We start from the raw sequence: 11,718 nt of genomic DNA, 5'->3' as shown, positions 1-11,718 counted from the left end.
TGCCTGTTATCCTCCTCACGTAGTGGATGTCCTATGTAAAATATTGGGAGGCTTCCGTGGTATACATTTGGCCAACGCAATTCCGTCTTGCCCGTAGAAATGTGCGTGCAGATTAGTATATAATATACCCGAGCTATAAGATGTAAAATTGTAATATCTGTGAACTGAAACAATTGCTGCTATCGCTGTAATGTCGAGTGATAATGTTCAAAATAAATAGGTAATCAACTGTCATCAATCTTTAACATTCCTTAAAAATCACAAAGAAGTCAAGTTAAAGGAATTTGTTCAAAATAAAAGCTATAGAATGCAGGGACCCACACATCAGCGTGTGAGCCCCCCAGCCCCTTGCCTAGTGTCGTACAGAAAGGACACGCTCTCTAGGTAGCGCTCTCAAGCTGCTCCCCCCAGTTATCCGTTGCGCAATTTTGATTCAGGGCTTGACCGCATCAACTTTCATCTGGCGTCACTAGACAAGGAGGTATGACGGTAAACTTTCAATACGACTCAAATGATGATGTTTTAATTACAGTTTCGTTCAAGAACGATTCACAGTGAAACAAAACGACTTGGTCGAACTTGAAAACATATGATTACACTGTGGAGCTCTTAATTTATGATATTTACTGAAATGCCTAATGAAATGACGAGAAATATTTTTACATCTGCACACCTGATTACGACAAGCGTCTTTCTACGAGAGTTGAGAGAATTTCTACTAACTTATGAAATGTCACATGACTATTGAATGATATTTTTTATGCTTTGCTTTTCGTAGTTGCTTATTTCACTTGATATCTGGTTTCCAGCTGTGTTGCAGCATTGCTTATATAAAATAAAATGCATTTGCTATACAAGACTGTGCTTAAACTGACACACAATGTTTTTAGCACAACGCAATCTGACTATCAAAGATCCCTGCAAAAGAATGGCCCTGAGTAACTTTAACCTATACCTTTCACAAATCACTTACCTCACAAAAATCTTCGTTACTCGAACTACTGCAATACAGCGAGCGCCACTATTGCCAGCTAAATAAAAGATTCAAACTACGGAAGGCACTAACTACTGATAGGGATAGTTAGCAAATGAAAGATATTAATAGAGAACAAACAATGTATTTACCTTAATAGTCATAATATATATATACAGCAGTTCATGACAAATTACAAAACTCCGCCATCTCTCTCCTCACATCCACCACTGCTGGCGGCTCACCTCCAACTGCGCAACGCTACGCGCTGTTCACATCCAGCTGCCGCTGCCCAACACTACAATGGCAGACAACAATGCAAACTAGCCACAGACTGCACACAGCACAGCCAGTGATTTTCATATAGAGCGCTACGTAACGTTGCCAATAAGAAAACATAAACAGCCTACTTACATAGAAAAGAAAACATAAACAGCCTACTTACAACAGACAACTTTAAAAAGAATTTAAATATTTTTGAATTGTTTTGTAACTGATGTAGGTGACGAAGTCTGCACATGGCCATATGTCAAAAGAAAACCATGTATACAAAACTTACGGCGTTACACTACACACGGTGTCTGAGTGAACGCAAAACGCCAGTAACAGCCAGTAGCGCCGCTTGCCGCCAGCGGTCTGCGGAGGGAGGAGCGCGCGACACCGGGGGGGGGGGGGGGGAGCAGGTGGGTGGAGTTGGGCAGCCACGAGGGGCCGCCATGAGGCTCGATCTAATATGCGGCGCTGCCGACTGAGTCAACAGCTGAAGAGCGCTCGCCACTCTGCTGACTGGGCGGCACCGGGCTGCCACTCCGACCCCGCCAGCCGGTGTCCTCGCCCCCTCCCTGCCGTCTGTCTACTGACGGGGCGCACAGCCTTCAGAACGCTTCCTCTGTAGAGCTGCAGAAAAAACCTGCGGGCAGACGGAGGTCGGTTCTCACAAGGGAACCGGGTCAACAGAAACATCCGATCTCACGCGTCGGCTTTGACCCGTGACGTAAGGGTGTTGTGGTGTGTGACGTCATTACGGCGCGGAGTTTGGTTTGTGAGTGTGGCGTGTTTGTAGATGTTGCCTTGTTGACGTTACCTTAGTAGGAGTTTTAGGGCCTGTAATATATAGTTTACCTTTTTACTGTACTTTTTGTTTTAACGTCGTCTATGAGGCTTTTATCAGTTTGCCATTAGATTGTTCAGTCTTTATGGTCTATATGTTTTGTCGCTACTCGTTATGTCTAATGAATCAATATTGTTTTTTCTTTTTTTTTTAATTGTTTCTTTTTTTTATCTTTTGATTGACCTACACATTGATCTGTAGCGTAGCCCTGAATACGAGGTTAGGTTGGGAATTTTTTTTTGGCGGGGAGGGGTCAGGGGGGGGGGGGGGCGCAGCCCCCCCATGCCTGGCCTTGAGTACCACTTGTTTATTATTATCTTTGTTTGCTATCAATGTTAGCAGATTGTTCTTGTGAAACCTTTGTGTGTCTTGTTTTTCTATGTCTTTTCGTCTTTGTGATACGTATGCAACGTTTTTATATCCGCCATATTGGAATTGTCGTTTATGGTCGTTGCCGCCATATTTGTGACGTCATGGGTCAAAGCCGACGGGTTGGATCGGACGCTTCCGTATTTCCAGGGAACCTCCCCATCGAACCCCCCTCAGATTTAGTTAAAAGTTGGCACAGTGGATAGGCCTTGAACAACTGAACACAGATCAATCGAGAAAACAGGAAGAAAATGTGTGGAACTATGAAAAAAATAAGCAAAATATACAAACTGAGTAGTCCATGCGCAAGATAGGCAACATCAAGGAGAGTGTGAGCTGACGAGCGCCGTGGTCCCGTGGTCAGCGTGAGCAGCTGCGGAACGAGAGGTCCTTGGTTCAAGTCTTCCCTCGAGTAAAAAGTTTACTTTCTTTATTTTCGCAAAGTTATGATCTGTCCGTTCTGTTCACTGTAATAAGCTTAGTGTCTGTGCTTTGCGACCGTGCGATTAGTAGACGAAAGGACGTGCCTCTCCAATGGGAACCGAAAACATTTGATCGCAAGGTTATAGGTCAACCGATTCCTCCACAGGAAAGCACGTCTGATATTTTCTATATGACACTGGTGATGGCATGTGCGTCACATGACAGGAATATGTTGTCGACCCACCTAAATTGTACACCTGACGAATGGTAAAGAGATTCTTCTGCCTTGCCTGATTTAGGTTTTCATGTGGATGTGGTAATCACTCGCAAAAATGTGATGAAAACATAAGGGTTTGTCAAATAAACTGAAAATAAAAAATTAAACTTTTTTACTCGAGGGAAGACATGTACCAAGGACCTCTCGTTCCCCAGCTGCGCACGCTAACCACGGGACCACGGCGCTCCTGAGCTGACATTATCCTTGATGTTGCTTATCTTGCGCATGGACTACTCAGTTTGTATATTTTGCTTATTTTTTTCATAGTTCCACACAACTTCTTCCTGTTTTCTCGATTGATCTGTGTTCAGTTTTTCAATGCCTATCCACTGTGCCAACTTATAACTAAATCTGAGGGGGGTGCGATGGGGAGCTTCTGTTGTCAGTAAACAGCCAGATGAGTTTCACGACTTTCTTGTCGGGCCTAGCGGTCTAGCATTATAGCGTGTAGAATGAGATTTTCACTCTGCAGCCGGCCGCGGTGGTCTAGCGGTTCTGGCGCTGCAGTCCGGAACCGCGGGACTGCACCGGTCGCAGGTTCGAATCCTGCCTCGTGCATGGGTGTGTGTGATGTCCTTAGGTTAGTTAGGTCTAAGTAGTTCTAAGTTCTAGGGGACTTATGACCTAAGATGTTGAGTCCCATAGTGATCAGAGCCATTTGAACCATTTTTTCACTCTGCAGCGGAGTGTGCGCTGATATGAAACTTCCTGGTAGATCGAAACTGCGTGCCGGACCGAGACTCGATCTCGGGACCTTTGCCCTTCGCGGGCAAGTGCTCTACCGACTGAGCTACCCAACCACAACTCACGCCCCGTCCTCACAGCTTTACTTCTGCCAGTATCTCGTCTCCTACCTTCTACTACCGTCTCCTACCTTCGTATCTGCGCACGCTCCGCTGCAGAGTGAAAATCTCATTCTGGAAACATCCCCCAAGGGTGTGGCTAAACCATGTCTCCGCAATATCCTTTCTTCCAGGAGTGCTAGTTCTGCAAGGTTTGCAGAAGAGCTTCTGTGATGTTTGGAAGGTAGGAGACGAGATACTGGCAGAAGTACAGCTGTGAGTCATGCTTGGGTAGCTCAGTTGGTAGAGCACTTGCCCGCGATGGGCAAAGGTGCCGATTTCGAGTCTCGGCCCGGCACACACTTTTAATCTGCCAGGAAGTTTCATTATAGTGTGTACCTGGAAACCGAAAAGTCGCGGGATCGAATCGCAGTTGGACCAAGGAAACTAGTCTTTACGGAGTCACTAGGAACGACATGTGGTCAGTCTTCCACGCTGCACAGTAGATCCACTTCCCCTGGTTTGATAACTGAGGTAGATAAGGGACACACAGATCGTCGAAGAGGCGTCCAGTCTAATGAATTGCACTGATCCATTGAGCAACACAAAATATTAACTTCTCTACATCAAATGGGTTTACATAATTCTTGAAACGGTTCATTTTTTTCCTTACAGTATTTAAAAAATCAGATTTTTTGTCCTCTTTTTTTGTCCTCCTTAGTCTGCAGGTAGGTAGTGTCCCTCGTCCAGTGCAAAGAACTGCTCCTGCGTCGATTCAGTAGAACAACATTAGGAGGAAGGAAACAAAAAAGTGGCTCAAATGGTTCTGAGCACTATGGGACTCAACTTCTGAGGTCATCAGTCCCCTGACCTAAGGACATCACACACATCCATGCCCGAGGCAGGATTCGAACCCGCAACCGTAGCAGTCGCGCGGTTCCGGACTGAAGCGCCTAGAACCGCTCGGCACCGCGGCAGGCCGGAGGGAGCACATGTCAATTTGATGGCTACGTGCCATGGCACAAGAGGACATATTCTGTACGTAAGGACATTTATTCAGTACGGTGAAAATGCAGGAGGAGCCAGCTGTTGTCTCTGAAAGTGTAAGCTGTGATACAGCTTCGCCAGATATTCTGGAGGAACTTACCAGACCGGAAAACCAGGGAAAATGAAATTACGTCTGGTTACCCCAGCGTGTTGTGCTTAGCAGGTCTGCATTGCCACTGTCTGAGTAACGCTAGCCAGCCTGCTTCATAAATAACACCTAATTTAGACGCTCAGTCTCACTGTGTTCAGATGTGCACTGTATGACGAGTTATTCAGTAGACACCAGCCTCTAGTCATGAGAAGTCAGTCTGAAGTCTGGGATGAAGCAACCAACTGCCGCTGTCAGATTTTACCGCCAGCAGCTGCAGGTCTCTACCGGAGCTGAATCTTAATGCAGTGTACTTGGCACTTTAACACCATCAAGTCAGCTGCCAAGTGGCTACCACCTGCTGAAGGATGGCTTCCCGGAGGGTGGTGGGTTCCATTTCTACGCCTCCTAGTTGCCCAACCACCTCCACCCTGTGAATACACCGTTGCTTTTCATTGTTCAGAGCGAGTACACGCCATCGTCATCAGCCGTGCCAGAGGCCGCAGTTTAACCCTGCTTACTCTGGTGTGTTTTTGGCCGAGTTACAAAGGCATCTCAGCGGCAGAGGGTGCTTCCCGCTGCCCGTCGCCAGTGGCCGCTGCTACCTTGCACCACCGCTCTGCTGCTGAGTTGATCGCAACGCGACCCTGCCGGTCGCTGTTGTGCCACGCACTGCCCCCTGGTGGACAACTGTGGATGTTGGCACGCTTCTGCACACGTCGTCGCTCATGTCTCGGAGGCCAACGACTGCCTCTCCATCACTGTACCGTTATGAATAAAAGACTTTCTCAAACAGGAATGCTTATCTGACAGGCCACCATTCGACACCTGCCACCACCACTGCACATACAGGCTGAGGGGGAAACTGCACAACATCCTGGCATACAAGCAGCCCATTCCAACTGCCATCGCTGGCATCATGCTCCCGACCCCTACAGTAGTGCCACTGCCTCGTAATTTAGAGATGGAGGATTCGATTCCCTCCCCTCGCCCCCCCCCCTCTTCACCCTTCAGTTTGCTAGTGGAAAGGGTTTTAAACAAGCCGTTACAGTTTTCCAGAGCGTATTTTAAATGCCCTACGTATGGAATAACATCAGATTATTTTCGCACGGTCTGCACTTAAAGGCTATCTGTTGGCTACGAAGAATAAGCAGTGTGTCCAACAGCGACAAGTTGGTTGCCGCACAGCTTCGCACTGAAATTTCCTGGCAGATTAAAACTGTGTGCTGGACCGAAACTCGAACTCGGGACCTTTGCCTTTGGCAGGCAAGTGCTCAACCAACTGAGCTACCCAAGCACGACTCACGACCCGCCCTCACAGCTGCTTCAATCCTACCAGTACCTCCTCCCCAACCTTCCAAACTTCACAGAAGCTCTTGTGCGAAATTTGCAGAACTAGCACTCCTGGAAGAAAGGATATTGTGGAATAGCTTCTGTGAGGTACTGGCAGGATTGAAGCTGTGAGGGCTGGTCGTGAGTCGTGTCTGGGTAGCTCAGTTGGTAGAGCATTTGCCCGCGAACGGCAAAAGGTCCCGAGTTCGAGTTTCGGCCCAGAACACAGTTTTAATCTGCCAGGAAGTTTCATATCAGCGCACACTCCGCTGCAGAGTGAAAATCTCGTTCTAGCTTCGCACTGTCTTCACGGCCAAATCACACAGCAGTCTGATGTTAATGTGAGAACAACGTAGCTTCAAACATTTGTGTTCAGTTGCCCTCTTCAGATGCTAGGAATGCTGACTTAGGTTCTCCGGGGTTTCTCTGAACCACTCCACGTCAGTTCATGAATGATTCCTTCAGTATCAGAACGGTCGATTTACTGCCTGTACGATCCACCCCTCCTTCTCTAATGACCTTCACGTAGATAAAACATATAAGACAAGTTCTTCTTTCTTCATTTTTGCATATGTTTTCATAGAGCTTCTCCATGACGGGGTGATCCTCGTGAAAACTGGCGAAGTAACAAAAATGTAGCGCCTATGACATAAGGTGAGGACGTCGAATTTCTTATGTAATCTCACCAAGGAACCTATGAAAATTATGGTCTCCGAAAAATTTTAATTCGAGAGGGTTTCTTTATTTCCAGTAAAATGTGGAGTGTGCCGCTCAGTTTATTTCGAAACCTCCGCTACAGAGGAAGCCAAGGCTTACGGAGCATACCTGTTGGCACCACAATCGAGATTTCATACGAAAAAGCCGTGAGTGGCCGCAGTTGCCTCACACAATCTCTGCTGAAGCTCACGGAGTACAGATAGCAAGGTCATCCAACAAAGGTAGGGCATTTACCGAAATACTATCAGAAATATTTCTCTCGTTCATCGTGCTGTGATTACAGTTAATTCTATGACTGGATGAAGATTCATCTTATATGACTTGTTACTATGCTTAAGTGCTTGACTCAAACAATTGCATACGGAATTTCAAGAGTCATTTTCTGCCAATGAAAACAAATAAATGATCAGGAAATTTGACTGTACTCTTCCAGATCTTCTGAAAAGGGTTCTGAAAAATGTAACATTTCAGAAATTATTGTTATATTGACGTAACTGCAGAAACTAGGTGCAACACATTTCTTTCAAAAGTTCAGGTTACATTTTGTAACAGACAGAGTGTGACAACAGCATCTTGTAAAAAAAACGGAGGAATGCAACAAGGAGAATTGCTGGCTTCCGGACTCCCATGGTGCCGTTGAGAGGTGGCATGAACCCCCTCTCATATTTCTGAGTAATTCGATTTTCCTCTCTAATTGCATGCGGTGAAAAGTTGATATTCCTTCACACGCGGACTTCCCACGCAGCGTCTCTCGTCACCCGGGTGGTCCAGTGACAGGCGAGTTCCGCTGAGCATGAAAGGGTTAAGCCGACGGGTGTGAGGGAATCGAGAGGATGCTTTCCTGACGCCGACATTGTCATAAGAGCGGGGGCGACACGCCCACAGGGGCCAGAAGGAGCAGCTGGGCTAGAGATTCCATTACTTCGCAGATAGTGAAAACACTTTCTGGTGGGCTACCAGCGAGGCGTGGGAATGACTTGTGTTCCCAGGCAGTCTTGGCGGGCAAATTCCCGCGTTTTCTGCAAAATCGTGATTGGCTTGTTCAGGGCATAGCTCCGTGACGTAGCAAAATCGGCGCAGAAATTGGCGCCAAGAATCTCCATTGGTGGAATGGTAGTGCTTCGGCAATAGAGTGGAATTTTCCGCCGGTTTTCGAGTTGCTGATTGGAACGTTTAACAACGGCCACTGTCGTGGGGGCGGGAATGTTCTGTGTTCGGTTTGCACGGGTGCTCTTGAGAGAGTCGGCTCTCGCCTTTCGGTCGGAGTAGGTTACAAGACTGAGCTCTCGCTGCTCTGGACAGCCTGCCTTCCGTTGGCTGTCTAATATACTTTCATTTTAAATTGTAACTGTTTGACGAAGTTGCTGAAGTTTCGACTTCAACGTAACTTTCCGAGTACAGTTGGTAACTGAGCGTTCTGCGTAAAAGCGGCCTATGTTGTCCGCGTTGAGCAGTTTTGGGTAAAGTTGACTGTATCGGAGTTACTGTGTGACTTCGCTTGTTAAAATCAATCACTGTACCGTCAGTGATTGTGTGGCGAGCCTTCTTCGTCTCCCTCAGAGGCGCATTTGTATTGATAGGAAGTCTTTAGTCTGGAATAACCAGACCAGGATAATTTGTTTTGGGCTATACTCGCGACATTATCATCACCACGACGGGACGTCGAAGCAACCAGCCGTTACTTCCGGTACGCCAGATCGTGTCCTTGCAGTTAAGAAGACAGCTTGGTAATGTATGTCCGCAGCACCGGCAGATAAGGGAATTTGCTCTGTGATAATCAGAGCTCAGCAGAGCGCGCCTGTTCCCGCCTTTTCTTACGTGGTTCTGTCTTGTATGTTCATTGCCCGAGTTCTCACTACTGTAGCAGGAATTAATGTTGGGTTGGCTGGGTGTTTCTCTTAAGATTTGAGTTGCAAGGAATTGGCTCCACATACCACATGGTCATAAATGTCACAATCTAGTTTATGGACAACTTTATCTTCACAGCATTTATTTGAGTATCCAATTTGATCCAATTTGATGTATTGTAAATGTTTCATGTGTTTTGTTTATTATTTTGCGTTTAGTCATAATAAACCAAATTGTTATTTTGGACAGAACTTTCATTCTGTTAATCGGTAAAGCAACCCTTTCATTTCTCACTACATTAATGAAACTTTCCTTTATTTAATTAATTTCTATCAAATTAAATTATTGCAGGTGCCAAACTCTTTTGTAGTCGACTTGCAGGGTCGATTACAGTCAGTTCGCGTTTCTTCTTAATCCATGTGCAACACCAAAAGTCGGAGTTAGAAAAGGGGGGGCTTAAAGCATCATTTCCATATGAATATTCTAGAAGACTTTAGTATTACTTGAAAAAAGAGACAGCATTGGTCGTATATTTTTCTATTGCAAAATCGATTTTCTGTCACTGAGTGACCATCTTCAGTGCTATATTGTATAACAAATTGGGATGCACTGTTGTTACTAGGCTTACGGCAATCACATAGACCTTTGTTGCCCATTGTTAAAGAGCTGTCAGTGACTGAGAAAGATGTTAGCTATGCATCAACAAAATTTTTTTATTCGTTTTCCCAATAATTTAAAGTGTCTGACACGTAGCGTAGCAAGTTTGGAATCTAATTTAAAATTATTTCACCTGGACAACTCCTTGTATTGCACTGACGTTTTCTACCTGAAAACATGTAGCCACTAAAACCTTAGCCACTTTAGTATTAAATACACTGCTAGCCCCGGCACCTCACAAAGGGAGGTATGCAACAGGGAGATTTGCTGGCTTCCTGACTCCCGTGGTGCCGTGGGAAACGTTGTTTCCGGCCTAGGACGCCTAAATACTGGGATCTGCCGGGAATCGAATTATGTACGTCCTGTTCACTACGAATAGCAAATAAAATATTAAAGGCATATGGTGAAAGAGAATGTGTCCCCACCGAGTCATTTGGTTAAATCAATTACTCTTCAATGCGGGCGAATACTATAAAAATTAGGTAGGTACTGGCTCCTTATTGGTTGATATATGCGCTCGTTGCGCGTGGCAGTCTGGAGACGATACTGCAAGAAAAACTTGTTCGCTGGTCCTCGTCACTAGTATAAACTCTAGACTTTTGTCATCAACAGGCATGAGTAGCGGGTAGTGAGATGTGTGTCAATTACCTTGTCCGACCGGTGTTAAGTTTCCATCAGTTTATGGCGTAGCAATTTTAGCGTAAATGACTACTGTAGGTTTTAACTTGTTCTTCCCTAGAGCAAATGCGAGTGGGGCGTGCTTATCGCAATAAAATCCAGTCTTATCTCTTCTTAATTTTATTTATACCTGGTTGGGACCTAGTGGCGACCTTGGCATTTTGTTAATTGTTGTTGATGTTGCTGTGGCTGCTGCCTGCAAAGTGTTGGGTACACAATGTGTGAAGGGCCCAGAGGTGAAAGTGCGAGTTGTGGAGCACCACACAGCAGAACTCGGTCCGCTGGATTCCGCAGGGGACGGAATCTACACACACTTGCACTACTCTCTAACACCGTTTCACACCCCACAATGCTGTTCATGGTTTATACCACCACAATCTTCCTTATGGCTGATCACTTCCAAACGTACAAAAATAGGATAATTACAGAAATGATCGAGCTTGCGGTGGAACAGAGTGAAGGCTGACGGCGGAAAGGCTGAAACACAGCGACGAACTCGTAGTGCATCTAAAAATATTTAGACATGGCTATATATGAAGGTAGTATCTGTTTCCGAAAGAACAGATACCATTGATGACCGTGCAGCATCTTTGGAATGAATTTATAATTAAATCGTCACCCTAGCTGAAACACGCGTTGATATACATCATAGGGGACACGTTGAAAATGTGTGCCCCGACAGGGGCTTGAACCCGGGATCTCCTGCTTACATGGCAGACGCTCCATCCATCTGAGCAACCGAGGGCAGAAGGATGGAGCGTCTGCCATGTAAACAGGAGTCCCAGGTTCAAGTCCCGGTCGGGCCACACATTTTCAACGTGTCCCCTATGATGTATATCAACGCCTGTTTGCAGCTAGGGTTAAGATTTACTTATTATTTCATTTAGATATAAAGTAAATTTGAACACTTTTGTATAAAAAGTGCCGAAGATACTGACACTGAAGTTAGCCTGACAGTCCTTTCCGCAGCCTGTCATAAGGGGTAGATTACCTAATTGAAAATTTAATGTAAATGATTACCTGAACTTTGTTCTTTCGAGTCTGTGATGTAGTTTAGCATGTTTTACACCCACTGAAACTACGAAGATATGACAAAAAGTTATTCTTCTTAGCTTATGCTAAGACACCGATAGTTTGGTTACAGTCTTTTAGTTAATGCTACACAGATCATTTGAACGATTGTTTTATTGAAGTGATGTGGAACGAGTCAGTTTACAAGATACGTATACATGATTAGTGTTAACTTTAGTAAACACATTATTAGTTTTAGTCCTACTCACGCAGTTTTAGTGGCTACATGTTTTCAGGTAGAAAACGTCAGTGTAATACAAGGAGTTGTCCAGGTGAAATAATTTTAAATTAGATTCCAAACTTGCTACGCTACGTGTCAGACACTTTACATTATTGGGAAAACGA

At 45.3% G+C, this 11,718-nt stretch overlaps 1 non-coding gene across 1 annotated transcript; it reads left to right on the top strand.

Annotated features, from left to right (window-relative positions):
• The first annotated feature begins 6,552 nt into the window (after positions 1-6,552).
• Trnas-cga (transfer RNA serine (anticodon CGA)) lies at positions 6,553-6,628 on the top strand. Its single transcript has one exon. It is a non-coding gene; the product is annotated as a tRNA-Ser (tRNA).
• Positions 6,629-11,718: the final 5,090 nt, after the last annotated feature.

Source organism: Schistocerca cancellata, chromosome 6, assembly GCF_023864275.1.
Source record: "Schistocerca cancellata isolate TAMUIC-IGC-003103 chromosome 6, iqSchCanc2.1, whole genome shotgun sequence".
Lineage (NCBI taxonomy): Eukaryota > Metazoa > Arthropoda > Insecta > Orthoptera > Acrididae > Schistocerca > Schistocerca cancellata.
This window is presented reverse-complemented; position numbering and strand designations above follow the sequence as displayed.